We start from the raw sequence: 25,392 nt of genomic DNA, 5'->3' as shown, positions 1-25,392 counted from the left end.
TATGGAAAAGTTGTTTATACTATCTTTGTTGTTATTACTACTTTTGATAAATTTCAAGTTAAGCTTTGTATTCCATGGCTTTCTACCATCCAAGTTGTAGCTTCTCCTATTCATAAATGCGTTAAATTTCCTCCTAATGGAGCTATTATTAATATTAATAATTCTCTTTATAAACCATCAAATCCTAGAGATTGTGTTGAGATTTATTTTTATTGGCCATCTTGCCCTGAAAAACCACCAATTCATCTCGATAATCTCTGTATAAATTATAAACAACATAAAGTAGTTAAGATCATGGATTTGTCTTCATAATGGTTTTTTATCTTCACCTATCTTTATTGTACTCCATTTATTCCTTCTACTTCTACCTCTATTCCTTCATCTCAACCAATTGATGTTTTTTCTTCAGAACCTATGGTTGTTGATCCTATTCCTCCTACTATCAACCCTCATAAGGCTATTTGTAACCAACATGTTTGTCAATGTCACAAGAACTATCAAGCTAAAGCTAAGGTTAAAGCTGATTCTCTTGCTTCTTAACCTACATCTTCATCTCAACCTTTACCTTCCTTTGATCAAATAATCTGTGTTTCTTTGGAGGAAGCTACACAAAGTAACACTTCACATGATTCTATTAATCTACATAGGAGAGATACTTTATATGATAGTAGTGATGAATATATAATTATAATGGATACTTATTTTCCTAATGTGTTTTATTTGCAACTTATAATCACTCCTAGTAATGAGAATATTTACTCTAGTGTAGGAGCACCCTAATCAAACTCCCTAAAGATAGTTATTTGTTTTGGTTTTGGATTGTACTGACTCTAGCCAAGTCAGGAGTGTAATTTTGGACCTTTCAAGGTCATCTCTTTGTTTGAGTTTGTTCCTAGGTAAAGTTTCCATTCTATGAGGAAGGTATGGTTTTAACCTATCTTGTCCTCTATGATTTTTTTACATCATATTGCATGGATTGGAGCTCCTACATGTCATTTGAGGCAAGAAAGGGAGAAGATGACACATATTGCCAAAGTTGTCAAATAAGGAAAAGTGGTCAAAGACCCATGGATTGATTCTCTACAGGCTAGATCATGCCTAGACATTACTAATAGACCATGTTAGACCTATTGGAAGGATCCAAATGGTAGATTTCCAAAAATGGAAAAAATGCAATAGTTATCAGCAACTTTGCAAAGTTGCTTGACAACATTTGTGCAAGACTTTCACATGTCATGGTTTTGAGGTTCATGGTTGCCATAACTATTTTAACCTCATGGAAAACTTATAAAAATATGAAATACACTCATTCTAGAGGTTGAACATTGTAAGAAAGAAGTTTTGATATTGGAATCCATGAATTTTGCCTAGTCTTCACATATTTTCATGTTCTAGTTTATATGATCTCAATAATGGATTGAAGTTTGAAATTTTGCATTGGATTGGTATAGTTTTTTCTTGTAAAATTATTTTTTATTCATATTTCTAGGTTTTAGAAGTTCATTTGATTAGGTTTTGAAAACCTTTTGTGAAAACTCTGTGTGTTGGTTTAGCCTTGATAATTTCCACAAAAATGGCTCACCCATGAGTTCCTACAATGCATTCATCATGGCCTTAAGGGAAATGGTACTAGAACCTATTTATATATTGTAAATAGATTTTGGGGCTCTAGAATTTTTGTTAACCATTTTTAATGTAATGCCCTAGGCAAGTCACACTCACTTGGTTAGGTGGTCACAACATTGGGAAGAAGCTTTTGGGGGTTTGAAAATGATGGATCCTTCAAATCAAGAACTCCAGACTGAAGAGGGGTGAGAAATGATTCCAGAGGAGGGAGTTCCCAAATGATTTTCTCTAAGGGAAAGATCGGACCCTAGTCAGCAATGTCATTCATATTGTGAAACCCTTGTTTATAGGCAAGAACGCTGCTTTTAGGTGTAAATATGGATTGAAGACCTGAAATGCACAAAATCCTTTGCGTTTTCCAAAAGGGTACTCAAATATAAAGCTTTTTTTCCACTTAGTTTAGATAAATTTAGAGTTAAAATTCAAAAACCCAAGTAAAAGGGTTAATTCCAATAGCCCTATTTTTTGGCAGTTTTTGTGTAGGGCCAAGGAACTTGTGGAATTTATATCCATGAGCCTAGGAGAGGTCTAAAATAATCATGTATGAATTTTACACTCCATATAGTTTATAATATGAGAAGAGAGGATTAAAATAAATTGGACAAGTCAGCTTGTATAGGCATTTGGTGAAGAAAGAAGCAACCATCAATGGTGTAACAAGGTAGTGAGTAGTTAGAGTATAGGATAGTGATCCTCTAGAGGTTAGGGTAATAGGGGAACCCTAGTAGGCTGAGAGAAGAGCCTAAGAAAGTCCTTGAGAAGCTAAGGACTAAGAAAGCTATCTTGCATTACATTATAATGGTATCAGAGCTGGAAGATTTGGGTTTGTTGTTAGATGTTTCAAACTAAAGAATCAGTCGGGGAAACAATCATGGAGACTAATGCAGAGTTAGACAAGGAAATGGGTGAGAAAAAGGAGAGGAATAGAATCATTGAAGAAACCTTGGAAGAAATGAAAACCAAATTGGAAGAAGTTGTTGAGGCAGCTAAGAAGAAAGACCAAGAAGGTGAAAGAAATAGTAAGAGTAAAGAAAAGATTGTGACGAAGAAGATGTTATCCTTGAACCAAACTCTCTAATAGATGAAGAGTCATTCCTAAAGGTCATTAACACATTAGGAGGAAAATCACTAGAATGGATTCCTTTTTTAGTGGAAATATGGATACTAAACTTGTAATATAGTGGATTGAATGGTTGGAGAACTAGTTTGAGTGTGAAGGGGTAAGTGAAGCACAAAGTGTTAAGGTAGCCAAATCTAGTCTAAGGGGATCAATCCTGACATGGTGGAAGTGGGAAACAAACCCATTTCAAATTGGAAATACATGGTAACAAAGGTTAAAGAACAATGCTTACCAGGAGACTATGAAGTTCAGCTACACAAAAGGGGCAAAGTTTAAACAAAAGGATATGGATGTGGAAAATTACACTAAAGAGTTTTAGAAGTTATGTTTGAGGTCAAGAGTAGAAGATGATGAAACTATCAAAGTGGAAAAGTACTTAGGAGTCTTGAAATGGAACATACAAGAAGAAATTAGCCTATGGACTCCTACAATGGTCCATAAAAGCTTCCAACTTGCTCTGAAAGTGGAAGATAAAAACAAGAAGAAGGCAGATTCTAATTTTAGAGGTAGAGGTAAAGGAAAGAATGGAAGAGGTTAGAGAGGCTATGGTGGAAGAGGATTAGATTATATACCATAAGGAGACAACAAGTTGACTAAAAAATAAGAAGGAAATTCACAAAGAGGAAGTTTCAACAGAGGTAGAGCCTCTAACACTACTTGGAGAGGAAGGAGTAGAAACTAAGGTAAAGGAACCTACTTTGCCAAAATGAAGTGCTATAATTGATATTAGCTGGGACACACTGAAAAAGGATGAATCTCATAAGGAAAAACAAAAAGGGTCAACTATGTGTAAAAAGAATCTAGTAGTCGCAATAAACACACTGATGTACCCCTAGAGTTGGAAGAAGGGGAAAACCTAATGATCAAGAGGACCTTGATTAAGGAGACCATAAAGGAAGAACCAAGTCAAAGAAGGGAAATCTTTAGGATAAAATGAAAAATCATGGCAAAGGTGTGTAGAGTCATCATTTACTTAGGGTCAACTGATAACATAATCAATGAAGAGGCAGTCATCAAGCCAAAACTAAAAAGAATCCCTCATGCCAATGCATTTAAGTTCAGATGTCTCAATAAAAGACAACATGTTATTCTGGGAGAGCAAGCATGGGTAGAATTCACCATAAGGAGATACAAGGATAGAGAGCTATGTGATATTCTCCCAATTTATGCATGCCACCTTCTACTTGGAAGGCCATGGCATTTTGATAACCAATCCATACATGATGGAACCAAAAATGCCTATTCATTCAGAAAGGATGGTATGACTTTCAAGATCCAATCCTTGATAAAAGAACGAGAGATGAAGACCTCATGTCTAAGTGTGCTCATGGTTTGTGAGAAAGAGTTCTTGAAGACCCTAGAAGAAGGAGATGGGGTTGGGTTTGCACTAGTTTTGAAACCTAAAGATGAAGCTGCTGTCAAGAAAACAAAGATCCCAAAGGAGATACAAAAACTGCTTGAAGAGTATAAATCTATTGTTAGTGATGGGAAACCTTCCACCCTACCTCATAAGAGATTTTTTAGCCACAAAATAAACTTTATTCTAGAAGCTAACCTTCCCAATAAAGCTTCCTATAAGATGACCCCTCAAGAAAATGAGGAAATGGCCAAACAAATACAAGAGCTCCTAGATCAAGACCTAATTAGAGAGAAAATTAGCCCATGTGTAGTCCCTACTATTTTAGCAGTGGCCAAGAAAGCAGGAAATTGGAGACTTTGTACTGGTTCTAGAGCCATTAATAGAATCACCATTGGGTATAGGTTCCCAATACCTAGAATTGAAGACCTAATGAACTGTCTAGGGGAAGGAAAATATTTCACCAAGATAGACTTGAAAAATGGCTACCACCAAATTAGAATCAATCAATGGAAATAACCTTTAAGACAATAGAAGGTTTGTATGAATGGCTTGCAATGTCAGTTGGTTTTTCTAATGCCCAATCTACTTTCGTGAGGCTTATGAACAAGATCTTGGAAAATTACATTGGTAAGTTTGTTTTTTACTATTTAGATGACATTTTAATTTTTAGCAAAACTAAATAGGAGAATATCAAGAATTTGTAGTTTTTTAAAAAAGAAATTGCATGAGGAAAAGCTAATGATAAACTTGGAGAAGTGTGACCTCATGAAACATGAGCCAGTTTATCTTGGCTTTGTTTTGTCTCAAGGTAACCTCAAAATGGATCAAGAAAAGGTGGATTCCATCCTAAGTTGGCCTACACCCAAGATTACATCATAAGTTTGTCACACAAAAAAATGTCAAAATAGAGGTGACTAATAGGATTCTTGGCAACCTACTAAGGTGTCTCACAAAGGACTCTGGTTAGATATGGGACCAACTCATTGGGTAGGCTAAATATGTCTACAATGACATAGTGAATACATCAACTAGTAAGAGCCCTTTTGAAATAGTTTATGGATTGCATCCTAGAGGGATTTTTGAATTGAGAGATTTGAAGGATGGAGCACTAGGTAGTGGTTATGTTGAAGACTTTACTCAATACATGAGGGAATTCCATAAAAATGCGAGGAAGATACTAGCTAAAAATGTTGACAAACTAAAATTAAAGGTGGATGCATTCATGAGAGAGGTACAGTTTCAAATAGGGGATCTTGTGATCGTGCACCTGAACAAACACAAATTTGCAAAAGGGACACTAAAAAAGCTCCAAATGAGAAGGTTGGGTACTTGAAAAATTATTTCCATGTATGACAACAATGCCTACAAGGTGATACTTCCTGAAGACATTGGACTGTCATCCATTTTCAGTGTTATAGATTTAATTTCCTACAAAGGACTCATCCATGATGCTGATCAAAGTCTTCAAGAGATCGCACAAGATGTAGTAGACCTTCACCTAACCCCTACTCCACCTCTACAAGAACATAGGATACTGGACTTAAGGGTCTACAAATAGACTAGGAAGAAGGACTACTTGGAACATCTTGTCAAATGGCTTGGCAAGGATGATGTTGATGCTACTTGGATTAGAGAGACAAACTTCAAGAGGATGGGTATTGATTCTACCTTACCTAATCCAACGATGTAGTAACTTCATTTTTCTTAGAGGAGTATGGTTTAGGAGCACCCTAATAATACTCTATAGGGCTAGTTATTCATTTTGGTTTTGGCTTCTACCGACTCTAGCCAAGTTAGGAGTGTGAGTTTAGACATTTCAAGTTCATCTCTTTGTTCGAGTTTGTTCATAGGTGAAGTTTCAATTCTAGGAAGTTTTGGGTTAATTGTTTAAGTGTTTTTTGTGTTAGGGGTTATGACTCTAGCACCATAAAATTATGGTTTTTAACCTATCTTTTCCTCCATGATGTTTTTACATCATATTGCATCGATTGGAGCTCCTACATGTTATTTGGAGCAAGAAAGGGAGAAGATGTCAAAAAGATGTCACATATTGCCAAAGTTGTCAAATAAGGAAAAGTGATCAAAGACCTATGGATTGATTCTCTAAAGGCTAGATAATGCCTAAAAATCATTAATAGACCATGTTATACCTATTTGGAAGGCTCCAAATGATAGATGTCCAAAAATGGAAAAAATGGAAAAGTTGTCGACAACTTTGCAAAGTTGCTTGAAAACATTTGTGCAACAACTACACATGTCATGGTTTTGAGGTTGATGGTTACCATAACTATCTGAACCTCTTGGAAAAATTATAAAACCATGAAATACACTCATTCTAGAGGTTGGACATTGTAAGAAAGAAGTTTTGATATTAAAATCCATGAATTTCGCCCACTCTTCATAGATTTTCATGTTTTGGTTTATATGATCTCAATAATGGATTGAAGTTTGAAATTTTTCATTGGATTAGTGTAGTTATTGCTTGTAAAGTTATTTTGGTGTAAGATCACCTAGGTAGGTTGAAGGGTAGACTTAGGGCTTCTTTGATGTTTTTGTCTTGTAGTGATGCTAGCCACATTACTAGAGTAATAATGGGATGAACTCAGCCCTAAGGTGAGGTTAGATAGGTTAGAAGAGCTCCATAATGCAATATTGCTCCTAATTGCTCAAAAATTCTCATTTGGATCAATAGAAAATTTTTGGATTTTGAGGGCCAAATAGGGTAAAAAAGCATTTTAGGGTCCTTATTAGGTGTTTTGGATCCATCTTACACCTTTTGGAAAGTTTGGTAGCAAGCAAAGCAAGTTTGGGTTGAAGGGCTCCGACTTATTTGTGGGAGCCCTTCAACCACTAAAAGTAGTTGGAAATGTCCATGCCAAGCCTATATAAGGTCAAAATTAACTTTTTCAAGAGGTTGGAAGAAGGATAAATGACAATGTATGGATTATAATCAGCATTTTATTTATGACAACAGTTTTTTGCTTTGAGTGTTTTGTCATTTTTTGTACAGATCAGACTTAGGGTTTTTTAAGCTGGAAGTGTTAGTGGTGGTTTTCCTTCATTTCTATTTTTAGTTTTCATGTTGTTACAAAGGGTTTTGTCTATTCCAATAAAATATCTTGTAAGTTAGTAGGTTGTTGTTTTTGAACTGGGCAGCCAACACAAAATGGAGTGTTAGGGCCATTTCCCACCATATAAAATGTACAACCTCTTGGGATTTGGAACTAGACTCCTTGTAAATTATGTACAGCAAAGAGGAGCCAATGGGAAGTAGGACAAGCATTTTTAATGTGATGCCCTGGGCAAGCAAACCATGTTTAGTTAGGGATCACAAATCTAGAAAAGAGCATTTGGAGTGGATTGAAAGATCTGATTCTTCAATCCAAGAATGTGGTGAGTAAGTGGATGGTTATAGCTAACTCTAAGCTAGAGGAGGAGTCTTGGTAAGGAGTTATAAAAGGTTTAAAACCTAAACAACACCAAAATCCTTGAAACCCTCGAATTAAGCCTAAAATTGGGCTTGGGCTGTATAGACAAGTTGGGAGCTTAAGAGTTACAAAATATTCAAGCACTCCAAAAACAGTATCTAGAAAGGTGGTTTGTTTTGGGATTTTTTAAGAGATCTTTCAAAATATCTCAATTTTAGTGCATTTGGAGGGCTAATTCTTCTAGCCTTTTTCCAAGCACCTAAGCACAAATTGACCTATGGATTACAACTTGAATAGGGTTTTGCACTTATTTTTAGTGTAGCATATTGATGAGTAACCTAAGGTATTCCTAAATATTCATTTGACCAAATGGAAAGGTCCAAGGAGCATTTTGATTATTTGTGTGTTTATGGAAGTTTGAGCAATCTTGTACTAACCTATTGATGTGCACCAGTTGAAGAAGTGGGATCTCCTTAAAAGAATCCTTAGAGGCATAGGGTGTGAAAGAAGCCCTATTTGATTATGTGGAAGATTTAAGAAGACCCTAGAGAGTTTAGGGTTTGTGAGAGAGATTGGTTGTCACATCAGAGTGGTATCATAACAAGTTAAAGATTTGGGAACAGTTGGTGGATGTTTGCGGCTACTGGAGAGTCAATAGGAGAAACCAACATGGTGAAAAACATAGAACTAGCCAAGGAAGTTGATGAAAAAAGGGAGAAGAATAGAGTTCTTGAAGAATCCCTAGAAGAGGTGAAGATGCAACTGGATACTTTTGTTGAAGCAACTAAGAGAAAGGAAGAAAAAGAATCTAAAAGGGGTAAAGAGGTAGCAGAGGAGGATTTAGTCCTTGAACCTAACCCTATTTTAAATGAAGAGCCCTTATTGAAGGCTATCAAAGCCTTAGGAGGAAAAGCTTTGGAAGGTGTACTACTTTTCAGTGGAAAGATGGATATAGATGTAGTCATGGACTAGATAGATGGCACGGAGAACGATTTTGAATGTGAGAGGGTATCAGAGGCATAAAAGGTTAAAGTTGCTAAGTAAACACTTAGAGGCTTAGTTCTAACATAGTGGAAATATGTACAAGATGAAGGAATCAGCATGGGTATGACTCCTATAGCTAATTGGAAGGCTATGGTCACTAAAGTGAAGGAGAACTTTAGGTTTTTCTATGCAAATGATTTCCTAGGTTGAGGCAAAGCTATATGACAAACCTAAGGAAGATTGTGTTGGGGATTCTAACTTCAAAGATATGTTGCCAAAGCATGAAATATTTTCTTTCCTATGTGCAAGCATGGTGGTGATTGTGTCAACTTTAAGAATAGACTGATGATCCTTGAGGAAAAACACGAGATTGACCACTTGTGGATCCCAACCTTTAGCTCAAGGTGATGAGGGATAACAAGTGACAAAGCTAGATTACCCTAGACAAAGCTCTGTCAGAGGGATAACCTTAGTGAGGCTGGTGGATTTGCAAGATGGTAGGAATGGAAAACCTTTGGCAAGGTGAAAATAATTTTGAAGGCTTGGATGTTAAAATTTAGGCTTTTGGGATGCTAGCTAGGTTTGAGGGGATTGGTTTGGTTCTAAGGCAAGGATCTAAATGAGATGTGATGAAGGGCCAAACCACCCGTACCAACTCACAAAAAAAAAAATGCAATAATATTGAGACAAGAGAGATGAAAAAATGCTTCATAAAACTTTCATTAATACTTGAAATTCATTAGAATATTCTCCAAATGGAAAAACTCCAAATTCTTACAATATAAGAGAGATTGCTCGCTAAGAGCTTCTACAATAAATTACATCCGAAGAGCTTCTACTTGAAGAGCTTGTCTTGAAGAGCTTCTATTTCTCCAACTTCCATTAGAAGAGCTTCCTTTTCTTGAACCTTTTTACAAATGATAATAGGCCTTTCTTAAATAGGCACTTACCACCCAAGGCATGATTTATCCACAAAATTCTAGAATCTCCACAACCTTCTACAATATCTACAAGCTTCTAGAATTTCCACCTAAATACAACTAAGCACCACTATGTGGCCCAATTAGAAAATTACATTTCTTTTGTGGATCACAACAAATATTAAATGCATGATGCCACCTACACACCTCAATTAATGGAATAACAGCTATTTTTATTATTTTTCTATGCATGATGCTACCTACACACCTCAATTAATGGAATAACAACTATTTTTATTATTTTTCTATGCATGATGCCACCTACACACCTCAATTAATGGAATAACAACTATTTTTATTATTTTTCTATTTACGCCACCTATGCATCTTGAAAATAGAAATTCCTCTTTTCTCCTTTTTCCCTTATTTATTTTTAAATTATTTTTCCTTCTATTTTCGTCACTTTCTCTCTCCTCCACAATTTTTTTTTTTTTTTTTCTAATAATTTAATTTTCCCATGCAAGATGCTCCTGCATCAAGATGGCAAACTAAAATTCTTAAGGGGATGACTAAGGATGGTTGGCTTACCTACAAAGATGACTCTAATGCAAAAGTGAAGCTTATGCAAGAAGATGTGGAGAAACAAGGGGGTCTAATCATAGAAATCATGCCTAGTTGGTAAGGCATAAGCAGGGTTAACTCCTAGATGTTTGCTAAATTTGATAGTGCGATCTAACCAGGAATCTTGAAGGGCTTTGTTGGTAGCTTTGTCTTCTGATTTGTGGAGTTTGGCAATTCAAGGGCTTGGTGTTACTTTCTTTCTCTTGGCTGGAATTTCTTGGTATGCCTGAGATGGCTTGAGTTTGGCTTTGTGAAACTTTTGTTTGGGTTTGGGTTGTTCTGACATAAATTCCTAAATCTTCTTGGCTTTGAGAGATCTTGGTTGTTTTGCTTCAACTTGTTCAACTTTTGAAATAGGCAGTGACTATGCTAAGTGTGCTCTAAGCTAGGATTGACCAAGTTTGGCAAACATTCCTTCAACAAGTAAAAAAAATCAACCAATAGATAAGAACAACCAGATAGAAGTTTTTAATTCTCAGAATGTGATACTTGTGCCACGGAGTGTGTATGTTCTACAAATGTTTCTATTAGTCACTTCAAACACATTAACATCTTAGATGGTTGTCTACAAGGCTAACAGTTGGTTTAGCTAGAGAGTCCTCGATATACCCAAGGTACATGAGGCCCAAATTCATAGATGAAACCAAAATAATGTCACACAGCCAAGAGGAGCGATAACCCACTTCTCCTCTTTCATTTCTCAAGGGTATAAAGTTTCTTGAGGCTTAGCCTGAGTGAAAAATTTTGATTCCAAGAGAGGTGTCTTTGAATTCACCTCCCGATCTTTATACTCTGCCGGAACGCTGGAGTTGAGGTCGTCCCAAGGGGTGATGAAATCCCCAAGCAAGCCTCCTAAAACTTAAAAAAGATTTTGGATCCTAATCTTATGCACCCAAGGTGGCCTCGAAAGACGAAAAGGGGAGAGAAGACTTGGATGATCTTGGGCTAAAAGACAGAATTATTTTCCAAATGACGTTTAAGTTTTCTAATCTAGACCTTGCAAACACACATGTTTAGGATGCAAATGTTCAATTCCAACTTGAAGCTTTAACAAAAGTAAAATTGATCGAAGAATAAATACATCAAGAAGATTTAGGGTCAACAAAAATAAACTCGCACGCCCAGAGGCCCTCCACGTCAAGTATCGATTAATTTTTCTTCAAGGCATTCAAGATTGAGTGTGAGTTTGTTTTAAGCCCAAAACAAAGATGTGTGAAATTTGATTTCAAGCGTGCACCTGGAGGCTATCCACATCAAGATTTGTTCAATTTTTTTAATGCCCAAATGAAGTGTTAGCGAGACTAATGTGTATTTAAGGAATTTTTTAACTTAGAAAAACTAATAAAAACACAAGTAAGTGGAGTTTGATTTTTGTGGAGCACTTAACACCCTCTTAGGTAGACCCATCCCCATATATAGCACTGAGATTGTAGCCAATGGTTAGAATGATGGGTAATTAAAGGAGGTGAGTCCAACAACAAACTCACTCAAAGCGTCTTTATTTGGTTTTTATAACTTAGAAAGTTTCTAAAATGTGGATTCTTTTTATGCTCTAAAAGATGAAGTGTGAGATATTGTAATGATTAATTGACCTTTTGCATTCAAGATTGTATTTGTTGTTTTAAGCATGCATTCCAAGAAAATTTTGATTTTAATCCATGGCATTCAAGATTGATTTAAGTGACATACATTTAAAGACAAGTGTTTAAACATTCAAGTTTATTTTAGCAGCATGCATTCAAAGACAAGTGTTTAAACATTCAAGTTCATTTTTCAAGAGCATTAAACCATGTAAGGAGAACTTGCCAAAAAAACATGGTTAGTGGTTTCATAGATGCTCCAACCTGCAAAGCTACAAAAGCTAATTTGATTAGTCACCCAAAAAATCTCAAAAATTGAAGCTTAACTATGGGGAAAATAAAATTAACTTTTTTTGTTTTTTTTCATAAGTGTAAATATGCTTAGAAAAACCTCTACTCTATGAAACCACCAAAAGTTAAAATTTGATTTATACTCTTCTTTTTTTTTTTTAAATAAAATAAAAAGTGTAGGGATTAGTAAGCCACAGAGACGCTAAAACAAAAATGATGATGGTGCAGTTAGGCAACAATAATAGGCAGAGACAACAGTTCACCAGGCGGAGATGCCAAACTATGGAGACGTTGAACTATGAAAATGCTAATTTGCGCAAACAACAGAAAACTTGGTAGAGACAATAATTAATTTGGCAGCGTAGAAAATATGAAACCAAGTGGAGATGCTGAACTACAAAGATGATAGTTAACTAGAGGCGGCGGTAGAGATGACAGACAACTAGAGGTGATGACGGAGATGACAAATAATCAGAGGTGGTGACAGAGATGACAGATAACCAGAAACAGTGGTGGAGATAACGAAAAACTAGGCGGAGGCACTAAACTGCGGAGACGACAGTTTGGTAGCGGCGCAGGCAACAAGAGATCGGGTGGAGATGCCAAACTACAGAGATGACAGTTTGTCAAGAAAAGATGATAGTTGATTTGGCAGAGACGACAATTCACTAGGCAGAGATGCCAAATTGCAGAGATGACACTGCACGAACAAAACTGATGGGCATGGGTTTCTCCAAAAAAAAAATTTCTTTGATATTTTTTGGATTTTTGAGGATATATTTTCTTCCCAAATGCATCCTTCAACTTGCAAAAATAAGAGAAACACCCTACAATCCACTCAAACAACAAAAAATGTTAGATTGTTAGTTTATAATAACAAAACATGGATTGAATGACCCATAGAGAGGTCCCACCAGGCATGCCAAAATGTATACACTAATCTAATTTGCTAAAAACCCTAATTTAATGAAAATAAAAGCATTTACATATTAAACTACTATAACATATAAGAGAAACTGAGACAAGCCCTCAATTGAGAATATGAACCATTAAGAGGTTCTCTCAATGAGGCCTTTCTTGTTTTGGGGATGAGTCTATTTGATAGATTTAGGATGTATGCTCAAGGTATTCAAGCTAGTTTCAATGGATTATTGGAATTTGGGTGTGGATGTATGTAAAAGCTATGGAGTTTGTTCTCAAAATGCCATGGTAACTTTAGCTTAAGGATTGTGTTGAAATGGCTTGGGAGGGTATTCAATTTATAGGCTAAAAGCTTGAGGGTTTGAGGGCTAAGATGCAAGGATGGAGAAAAGTTCATAGAGGGCTCAGATTGCATGAGAGGAGAGCACATGGATTGTGCTTCTTTACAACCAATCAGGGAGTGGCACATGTCACAGGGTGAGAGGATGGGAGAAAGGGAAAGGACGAGTCAACAAAGGAGGTTCAAGGGATAATATCTTCATAAAGACCCTTCATAATGGCTTGTAAGAGCAATGAATGGGTTTGTAAGAGTCTTTATGGCCTTGTAAGAGCATTCATGGCTGGGTGGCTGGGATATTTTGGAGATTGTTAACTTTGCTTGGCTTAGAAAGGTCTTAAGCTTGCTTAGGGAATGTGACAAGGTTAGGAGGGGGATTAGAGGTGATTTAAGATTTAGATTAGGGATGTTAGAGATATGCAAGTGGATGGCATTCAATGAGGGTGGGTGAGTTAGTAGTTAAGCTTGGTTAATATGGGTGGATGGGGTGGATTAGGCTAAAATGGAAGTTTAGAGATAGGCTTAGGATGAGGATGAAGACTTTCTAAAAGAGTCTAGAACTTCCTAGGATGAGGATAAATAAAGTTTATTTATCTTAAAAGTTTGGATTAAGGAGATATTCATTAAAATATTTTTAATAAATATGAGGATTAATATTTAATCGTAATTAAATATTTTGAGTTGGGATTAGGGGTAAAAAATGATGGGATTAGCTTTTAATCGAAATTAAAGAAGGACTAGAAGATTTTGGAAGAGGTTAGTGGTCTTAAGGAAATTGGCCAAGTTTTGGGCAAAAAATAAATAAATTATTTATTTTGGGATTTTTGGTCAATTTATTAATTAAATAATTAATAAATAATGTTTAAATAAGATTTAAACATTTTTGGGAGGGATTTCTTAATTAAATATTTTTAATTAAGATAAAGAAATTTAATGGAATAAAAATTAATTAATTAATTAATAAATGGTGATGTCATCGGGAACTTTTTTAGAAAATAAAAATACTTTATTTTCTAAAGAATTTTAGGTGTCTACAGTGATCACTTGGGTCATTCAGCCTACAGATGCCCAGAGAAGCCTTCTTCCTCTAATTAGGACAAGAGAATGGCATATGTGCAAGAGGATTGCAACAAGGAATTTGATGTAGATCACATTGAGTCTAAAAAATGTGAGAAACTCATGTTTAGGAGAGTGTTTATCAAACAACTAGCTTCTAATGAACCTAAACATAGGAGGGCATTGTTTAGGATAAAATGCAAAATCCTACAAAAAGTATGCAAAGTAGTGGTTGATTTCGGTTCTACTGATAATGTAATATTAGAGGAGAATATTACTAAGCTGAAATTATAGAAGATACCTCATGAAAACTCTTACAAGGTTACTTAGCTTTACAAGGGACAAAGTATCTTGGTGAATGAGCAAGCTTGGGTGTAATTCTCCATTGCAGGATGCAAGGACAAACTATTGTGTGATGTTTTTCCTATGGATTCTTATCATCTTTTGCTAGGTAGGCCTTGGAAATTTGATAGATAAGTTGTGTATGATGGTAGGGAAATGCCATAATTTTTAAGAAAGAAGGAAAGACCTTCAAAATTCAGTCCTTATTGGAAGGGGAGGAAACACAAGAAAAAGTTCCTAGTGTGCTATTTTGTAGTGGGAAAGAGTTTGTTAAAGACCTCAAGGATGAGGAATGTAAAATTTTTACAGTAGTGCTAAAGTCTGAAGCAAAAGAAAATGTAGCCAAGGAACCCTTACCAAATGAAGTCTAAAATTTTCTCAAAAAGTACAAGGACATAGTGAGTGATGGTACTCCAGCTACTCTACTTGTCATCAAGTTCACTTTTTTCCAGGTGCTTCCTTGCCTAACAAAGTAGCATAGAAGTTGACTCTAGATCAAAACTTAGAAGTGGAAAGACAAGTCTAAGAATTGATTCATCAAGGCTAGATACAAAAGAGCATAAGCCCATGTGCAATTCCTATTGTTTTAGCATTTAAAAATGGGGGAAAATGGAGATTATGTACAGATTCTAGAGCCATAAATAGGATTACAATCAGGTATAGGTTTCCCATACCTACGATTGAAGAACTCATGGATTGTCTTGGAGAGGTTAAGTACTTCACAAAGCTATACCTAAAGAGTGGTTATCACCAAATGAGGATAAAGGAGGGAGATGAATGGAAAACAACATTTAAGACTATTGATGGTCTTTATGAGTGGCTTCTAATTCCATTTGGTTATTCTAATGCTCCTAGCACATTCATGATGCTCATGAATGAAGTGCTCACAGATTTCACAAGTAGATTTGTAGTGGTGTATCTAGATGATATACTTATTTTCAGCAAGACTAGAGAAGAGCATATCAAGCATGTTGAGGTAGTTTTGAAGAGGTGTCATGAAGAGAAGCTAGCCATATATCTTGAGAAGTGTGACTTCTTCAAGGAGGAACGTGTGTACCTAGGCTTTGTGGTGTCTCAAGGTACATTAAAGATAGACAATGGGAAGGTTGTTGCTATACTAGATTGGCCAACACCTACCAGATCTATTGAAGTAAGAAGTTTCTATGGTTTGTCTCAATTCTATAGGAAACTCATTAGGAGTTTTAGTGGTATTTGTACACCTTTGTTGGATACCATAAAGGGTGGAGTAAAGTCTAAGTTTAAGTGGAATTTAGAAGCTGAAAAGTAATTTGAAATGTTGAAGAAACAAGTAGCTACTTAACCTATCCTACAGTTGCCTAGATTGTAGAAATTGTTCACCTTAGAATGTGGTGCAAGTGGCTTAATAGTAGGTGGTAATTTGAGTCAAGAAGGTAGACTGGTGGCTTTTTATAGTGAGAATCTTAATGAGGCCAAGAAGAAGTATCCATCCTATGACTTAGAGCTCTATGCCTTAGTTTAGTGTCTTAGGAAGTGGATACATTATTTGTTGCCTAAGGAATTTGTTGTGTTTACAGATAATCAAGCTCTTAGCTACATCAAAACTGAAGAGAAGCTAAGCTACAAACACTTGAAGTGGATGGAATATTTGTAGGCCTTTACCTTCACAATCAATAATAAGAAGGGATAGTTGAACAAAGTGGCAGATGCACTAAGTAGGAGGATTATGATAGTTTAAGAGATTTAGTTCCAAAGCATTGGAGTAGAGAGCTTTTAGAACCTCTAAAAGAAGATGACGATTTTGTTGAAGCCTACAAGGTATGCATGGGTTTTGAGAATCATTTTCATAGAAAATTTTCAAAATATATCTTGCAAAATGGCTTGTTATTCAAAGGTAATTATTTGTGTGTACAAAGGGGTTCCATGAGAGATAACCTAATAGAGGAGAGGCATAATGGCAGCTTAAGCGGTCATTTTGGTATTAAAAAAACAATAGAATTAATACAAAAGTTCTATTATTGGCCATGGGATTGTGTAAGTATAGACTTTGTTGTAGGTTTGTCAAAAACCAAGCAAGGTTATGATAGCATTTATGTTGTTGTTGATAGATTCAACAAAATGAGGCATTTCATTCCATGTAGGACAACTAATGATGCTGATCACATTGCCCACTTATTTTTCAAGGAGATTTTATGGATTCATGGACTCCCATTAAGCATTGTATCAAATAGGGATTTTAAATTTATGGGTCATTTTTGGAAAACCTTGTGGAAAAAGCTTGGTACAAACATGTCATTTGGTTCAGCTTACCATCCCCAAACTAATGGTCAAGTTGAAGTGGTTAGTAGGACCTTAGGAAACCTTCTAAGGTGCCTAACTAAGGAATATGGTCAAAGTTTGGATGTTATCATTTCACAAGTAGAGTATGCCTATAATGATAGAAATAATGGGACCACCAAAATGAGGCTTTTTGAGATAGTTCATGGAATGCATCCAAGGTGTGTATGTGAACTAATATATCTTGGTGATATGGATTAGAGAAGTGAAAAATCTAAAAACTTTTTTCAAACTATGAAGGAGATTCAAGAGCAAGTCAAGAAGACCATCCAAGATAACACTCAAAAACACAAGGCCAAACTAGATGAAAAGAGGACAATGTTTAGTTTGTTGTTGGGGAATATGTAATGGTCCATTTGAATAAAGAGAGGCTTCAAAAATGTGTTCCTACCAAGCTATAGATGATGAGATTAGGCCCCCTATAAAATCTTGGCAAAGTATTTTGCAAATGCTTGCAAGGTAGATTTACCTTCAAATTTAGGCTTATCCCCTATTTTCAATGTGCAAGAGTTGGTGGCATACAAAGGTACCTTACCTTAGATCAGTCCAAATTTTCATGTTGACCTTGAACATATTTCAACAACTAATATCAGCAAGTTGGAAGCAGAGAAAGTGTTAGACTCAAGGGTGAAGAAATCTACAAGGAACAAGGTGTATATGGAACGTCTCATTGAACGAAAGGGAAAAAAAACTTTAGAGGCTACTTATGTTGCTGAAATAGATTTCAACAAGGTTGGAATACCCTTAGACATGTTGCCATCAGGTGGGACTTAGTTTTTTTTTATTATGGGGAGAGTATGGTGCAAGAGCACCTAGGTAGGCTAAAGGGTAGATCTGGGGCTTCTTTGGTGTTTTTGGCTTGTAGTGATGCTAGACATATCACTAAAATAATAATAGGATCAAATTAGTCCTAAGGTGAGGTTAGATAGGTTAGAAGATCCCCACAATGCAATATTGCTCCTAATTGCTCAAAATTGCTCATTTGGCTCAATAGAACATTTTTGGATTTTGAGGGCCAAATAGGGTAACCAACTACATAAGGGTCATTATTAGGAGTTTTGGATCCATCTTAAACCTTTTGGAAATTTTAGTATCAAGTAGAGAAAATTTGGGTAGATAATTTGCAAAACTGCAAAAATTGCCCATTTCATGCAAAGTTGTCATTGACAACTTTTACAATTTTTATGCAAAAAGAGAAAATTCTTTGTAGGAGCCATTCAACCACTAAAATTAGTTTTAAACTCCATTCAAAGCATATATAAGGTCAAACTAAAACTTTTCAAGAGTTTGGAAGAAGGAGAAATGATAATGTACAGATTGTAATCAACATTTTATTTATCACAACAATTTCTTGCTTTGAGTGTTTTTTCATTCTTTTTATAGATCAGACTTAGGGTTTTTTGAGTTGGAAGTGTCAGTGGTGATTTTAATTCATTTTTTTTTTAATTTTTGTGTTTTTATAGATATTTTTTTATGTTCCAATAAAATATTTTGTAAGTTAGCAGGTTGTTGTTCTGAACTGGGCAGCCAACACAAAATGGAGTCTTAGGGCCATTTCCCATAATATAAAATGTACGGGCTCTTGGGACTTGGAACTAGACTCCTTTTAAATTATGTACAAAAAATAAGAGCCTATGGGAAGCACGATAATATTTTTTGATGTGATGGCCTAGGCAAGCAAACCATGTTTGGTTAAGGATCACAAATCTGAAAAAGAGCATTTGGAGTGGATTAAAAGGTCTAATTTTTCAATTCAAGAATATGGTGAGTAAGTATATGGTTAAATATAAATGAAATCTATAGGAGGAGTCTTTTTAAGGAGTTTTAGGAGATTTAAAACCTGAACAACACCAAAATTCTTGAAACCCTCAAATTAAGCCTAAAATTGTGCTTAGGCTGTACAGACAAGTTGGGGGCTTAAGAGTTACAAAATCTTCAAGTAGTTCAAAAAGATTATCCATAACGATGATTTTTTTTGGGGGGTTTATAAGGGATTTTTCAAAATATCTCAATTTTAGTGCATTTGGAGGGTTAATTCTTGTAGCCTTTTTCCAAGCACCTAAGCACAAATTGACCTCTCGATTACAACTTTAATAGGGTTTTGCACTTTTTTTGGGTGTAGTATGTTGATGAGAAACATAAGGCATTATGATGTATTCATTTGACCAAATGGAAAGGTCCAAGGATCATTGGGGTTATTTGTGTGTTTGTGGAAGTTTGAGCAATCTTGTACTAACCTATTGATGTGCACTAGTTGAAGAAGTGGGATCTCTTTGATAGAATCCTTAGAGGCATAGGGTGTGAAAGAAACCCTATTTGATTAGGTGGAAGACCTAAGGAGACCCTATATATTTTAGGGTTTGTGAGTAAGATTGGTTGTCACATCATATTTTTTCTTCAAATTGCTAGGTTGTAGAAGTTCATTTGATTAGGTTTTGAAAATCTTTTGTGAAAACTTTGTGTGTTGGTTCAGCCTTGGTAGTTTGCACAAAAATGGCTCCCCCATGAGTTCCTACTGTGTATTCATCACAATGTTACGGGAAATATCACTTGGTTAGGTGGTCACAGCATTGGCAAGAAGCTTTTGGGAATTTGAAAGTGATGGATACTTCAAACCAGGAATTTTAGAATCAAGAGGGGTGAGTAATGATGCTATACTCTAGAGGAGGGAGTTTCAAAATGAGTTTTTCTAAGGGAAAGGTCAAACCCTAGTTAGTACTATGATTCATGTTGTGAAACCCTTGTTTATAGGCATCAAAATTTCTTTTAGGTGTACAGATGGCTTGTAGACCTGAGACCCACAAAATACTTAAGGGTTTACAAAAGGGTACTCATATCTAAATTATTTTTTCCACCTGGTTCAGAGAAAATTGGAGTTAAAATCCAAAAACCTAAGTAGAAGGGCTAATTCCAATAGCCTTTTTCTGGTAGTTTTTGAGTAGGGGCAAGGAATATGAAAAGAACTTGTGAAATTTTCATCTAGGAGCCTAGGGGAGGTTTAAAAACATCATGTATGAGTTCTACACTCCATGTAGTTGAGAAAATTAGAAGGGGGGACTAAGAAATGAAGTGGACAAGTCAACTTGTATAAGAATTTGGTTAAGAAAGAAGCAACCATCAATGGTGTAACTAGGTAGAGAGTAGTTAGGTGATAGGATAGAGATCCTCTAGAGGTTAGGGTACTAGGGAAACCCTGGTAACCTGAGAGAAGAGCCTAAGAAAGTCCTTGAGAAGATAAGGACTAAGAAAACTACCTTGCATTACATCACACTCACAAAGTCCTTTCTTAGAGCTCATTGTGACACCTACTATTCTAGATATGGTTCCTCTCACAAGCCACCATCCTTCCCCTAGAATTTTGGACAAAAAATTTAGGGGCACAAAGAACTCTTGATGTGAACTCCATCCATCATGGTAGTTTTTAGTGTTTTTGTGTTGTGTTTCTCTTGTGTCATGTTTTTTTTTTGTCTTTGACTTTTGATTTCTTTAGATGATCCTTGTTTCTTGGTTGAGCTCAAGAGGACAAAATAAACATCTTGTCATTCTTCTATTTATATCTCTTTTCTACTATATGTTGTGTTGTATCTGTGCTAATTTTCATACTAGTGGTCTTGTGTAGGCTTATTGGTGTCTTATGATATAGTAACACTAATTCTTTTTGGTCTCTTGTTATTGGCCCAAAAAGAATCTTCTTCTTATCTCTTTTGTGTCTTTTCCTCCATTGTGTTGTAGTTTTACTTTCTTTGGAGAATGATGATATTTTCATATTTGGCATAACATTACATGTTATCATATGATCTTACTACCCCGTTAGTTAGTAGATCCCTTTTATGCTCTATCTTTTTATTGTTCCCATTTCCCTTGATATGTTTCTCCTCTTAGGGGCATCTCATAGTGGATATTTTCTTTTGTGGATGCATGTGCACTTTTTTTGAAGCTAATTATCTCATTAAGGCATTTAAAATTGCTTTAATGTGGGGGCATACACTCTACTCATCCTTGTTCCATGGATTACAATGAATACAAATTTTGTGTATAGTTTGGGGTACTTCAACCCTTGTGCTTGGTATTATTTCTAAGGTATACCCAAATCTATGTATTTGTATTTCATGATTTGCCGCTCTCTTTTGAATTATTTATTTAGTTTTGAGAATCTATGGATAATTCCTAAGGGCTTCCTCTCTTTTTGGATCTCTCTCTAAACTACGAAAAGTTTGGGAGGCTCGGTCCTTCTTTTCAACCCTTCTTTTGACTACTAATAGTCTAAGAAGCTTGGTCCTATTTTGATTCCATAAGGACACACAAATCCTTATGCCCAAACCACTTTTGTAATCTTATTTTTGGGACATGGAGTTCCCTTGAATTTGAATCCCTTGATGCACTGACTTGCATGCCACACAACTTGCTAGACTATTCAATTCCATCCCTTTTTGTAGAGACATTTCCAATTGTTATTTCCTTTTCCTTGTGTGGTTCACAATATGACATATAAACCTTATTGATAAATCAACTAAACCCTTTTTTGTTATGTAGCACTTATGTCTCTTATTATGATTCTAGATGTGAAAAAGACTCAAGTCTATTGGGGGTTTCATGATTTCTTTTCCTCCTTAGTCATGATAATATTTTTTCATTTTCTCTCTTTTATTGTGAGTTTGAGGAAAATCATACTCCTAGTAAAGTGGGGGCTAAATGTACCATCTTAAAATGTACACACTTTCCTTTTAAGACCTTTTAGCTCCCTCCTCTTTATGATTCCTTCTTTAGAGCATGAATATGTTTGTGCTTGTTCCTCTTTTCCTCTTCCCTCTTCCATCTTTTGGCCCTATCCTTCTAGAATTTTTCCTAGCTTTTTGTGGCACCCAAGACCTATCCTCCTTGACCAAGTTGACTCAGGTTAACCTAGTCTAAACTAGGTTGATTCATATTGAGCTAGTCTATAGTAGGTCGACTCAGGTTGACTTGGTCTAGACTAGGTCAACTCAGGTTGACCTAGTCCTCCTAGGTCAAGATAGTCTTAGACTAGGTCGACCCAAGTTGACCTAGTCCCTAGAAGTTTTGGATCTCATGGCCTAAAAGTCCTTAGGGGTTTAATTAGTTTATGATCATTACCAAATCAATTTGTATTGTTTTCCCACTTGAAAACCCAATTATAAAGAGACTTGGAGGCTTCATTTTCATATCTCATTCATTCAAGAATCTCCTACACTCAAGCTCTTTCTCTCTAGTGAATATTTATGCCTTTTATGTTCAAGGATTTCAAGAATTCAAGCAAGGAGATTTATATCTAGCATTGAGGAATCCTTTGTGAGAATTTCCTCTTCAAAATCTAGCATATTGTTGGCAATAAAGGGAAGAGATTCATATTGAAGCATTCATCTTCTTCTTCATTGATGCATATTCATATCCATGGCACCATGATGGAATTATGGAAGATCCATTACATAAGTTGGAGATATTGTGCATTCCTAATTCAATATCTATAATACAACTAAATTACTTTCACATGGGCAATGTGAATCCTAACATTTATCTTGTTCTTTATAGCCATTTACATTTATATTTCTCATTCTTGGTTAATTCCTTAACCAAGGGCTTGACCAAGGTAATCCCTCATCAAACCCCAACCTCCAAACCTTTCTTTTTTGTGTTGATTTGTAGGTTGGGAGCAAAAAGGGTTACAGATCTGCAACCTATAGTATGCAAGTTTTTTGGAGTCATTGGTTTTGGAGTCCTAGACTATATTAACTTGGTTCTAGGAACTCCTTCCAAGTTGACCTAGTCATTCAGTCTTAGCTTCTATAGAGATTTATGTGTTTAGTTCCTTTTATCATTTTATTAAGAGATCTATAGTCATAAGTTCTAGAAAAGATTCAAATTCAAGGTTTCTTGAGTAAAAATAAACCTTCCTCTATGCATTTCAAGGTGAGTATTTCATATTTCATTTGCTTTCATATCTTCACCCTAGATGTGTATCTTAATTGGGATAATTGTATTCATATAGCATCTAATTTACATTTCCTAATAAATTAGTTCAATTCTATGCTCACATTATCCTATCAAAGGGCCAAAGAGAACATTTCCTTGTATTCTATTCCTCCTATAACCCAGATTTACTATTAGCACCCTTCCTCTTTTGGGTACTAGCTAATATAATTTGGGTCAGAAGTGGAATCATATTTAGAAATTCCCTTATTTCCCTTTCACATTGTAATTGAATGGCTTAGTGTCCATGTAAAGTGGAAGTCTACATCTTATTTATAGTGCTTCTATTTTATCACTAAATAGAAATGTATGAGAAAAATACTTTAATCTCACATATAAGAAAGAATAATAGATGGATAATTGATAGTGGATGTTCACATCACATGAATGGTGATACATGTAATTTTGATAAGCTGGTACATTATAGAGGAAATGATGCACCATGCTATCTAAAAGGTAAAGGATTAATTATTCTGAATGGTAAGATCACATGTGGTAATGAATACTGGATTGAAGGTCTGAAATATAACTTGTTGAGTGTGGCATAGTTGACTAGTTTAAGCTATAAAGTTGAGTTTAAAAACAACAAATAAAAAATATATGATGTTATTGGTGAGCTAATTAGAAGTGGAGAGAAAACTAGAGGTTACTTTTTCTATCTAGACCTATCTAATGAGACATGTTTGTTTAAAAAAATTGAAGATGTTTGGCTATGACATAGGAGGTTGTATCATGTGAAATTTGGTAATATTTTTGAAATTTTTAAGATGAAGAGAGTAAGAGGATTACCAAAGTTGAGTAAACCTGATAAGGTGATGTGCACAAATTATTAATTGAGAAAAATGGAAAAGTCTAGTTTCAAGAGATTTTTTTTTCTCTTCTAATGATGTTTTGAAAAAAATTCATACTAATTTATGTGGTCCTATTAGAGTGTAAATATACTATGGTGATAAGTACTTTATCTTATTTATTGATGATTACTATAGGACGATGATTGTGATGTTTTTTAAGGAAAAATATGATGCTTTTCAAATGTTTAAGTGGTATTTGGCTAGAGTTGAGAATGAAACAGATAAGATTTTAAAATGCCTAAGATTTCATAGAAGAGGGGAATTTATATTGAAAGAATTCAACATATTATGTAATGATAGAGGTATCATAAGGCAAATGTTTTCACCTAGTGCTCCACCAAATAATGGTATAGATGAAAGAAGGAATAGGTCTATCATGGATTGTGCAAGAATGCTGATGATGGAAAATAATGTCTCACAAAAAGTATGGAGAGAAGTTGTAAGTACTTCTATTTATACCTTGAATCGAGTAAAAGTCAATAAAGGTACAGATAAAACACCTTTCAAAATTTGATATGATCATGCACCTAATGTGAATTACTTCAAAGTTTTTGGAAGAAAATGCTAAATTTTGAAAGATAATAGGGAAAGGAAAACTTGATGCAAAATGTAATGTAGGCATATTCCTAGGATATTCTACAAAGAGTAAGGCATATAAGTGTTTGAATTCTAACACTAACAAGATTGTGGAAAGTGAAAATGTTAGAGTTTATGAATTTGTAGAAAAGAATGAAGTATAATTCAAGAAGGAACTTAAAGATTACATAAATTTTGTATATTTCTATGAAGTGGAACTTAGTACCATTCTTAAACCTGATAGACCAAGTGGAGTGATGCAGATTGAGGACACTGCCCAGTCTTAGTAGAGGAGTTCTACTGAGCAACAATAACCAATTGAGCATCAAACTATCATAGACTATCAACCATCAGATGGATGAACCTATGATATAGCAAGAGATATAACAAGAGGGATGTGAAGAGATTTAACATGCTGAACCAATTGAACTGCCACAAGAAGTAAGATGATTTAAACTTGTTTAGCAAAATATGTAAGAAGGTGTCATACTCCAAATTAAATCATTGGAGATAAATATTCATGAGTTATAACAAAGAATATATTGAATAATGATACATGGTTTTTGTGTGAGTTTGGACCTAGAACAATCAAGGATGTACTTGAGAATGAAGACTAGATACGAGATATGAATGAGGAAATTGATCAGATTGAAAAGAATAAGAAATTGACAGTAGTACCTAGACCAAAGAATACAAATGTGATTGGAACAAAGTGGAAATTTAGAAATAAGTTAAATGAGAAAGGTGAAGTTACAAGGATCAAGACAAGACTAATTTGCAAGGGTTGTGCACAAGAAGAAGGAATTGACTATGGAGAGACATTTTCTCTAGTTGCAAGATTGGAAGGTGTAAGAACTTTTCTTGCATATGCTACTTATAAAGCTTTCAAAGTTTATCAAAAAGATGTGAAGTCTTCATTTCTAAATTGCATATTGGAAGAAGAAGTTTAAATTGAACAACCTATAGGATTTTATGAGCCTAACAGGGGAAACATAGCATGCAAGTTACATATGGATTTGTATGGTTTGAAACAAACCCCTAGAACATGGTATGAAAGATTACATACTCATTTGGTAAA

The sequence above is a fragment of the Cupressus sempervirens genome, chromosome 1, assembly GCF_028749045.1.
Source record: "Cupressus sempervirens isolate cs-2001-9-10 chromosome 1, ASM2874904v1, whole genome shotgun sequence".
Lineage (NCBI taxonomy): Eukaryota > Viridiplantae > Streptophyta > Pinopsida > Cupressales > Cupressaceae > Cupressus > Cupressus sempervirens.
Note: the sequence above shows the minus strand (reverse complement) of the source record.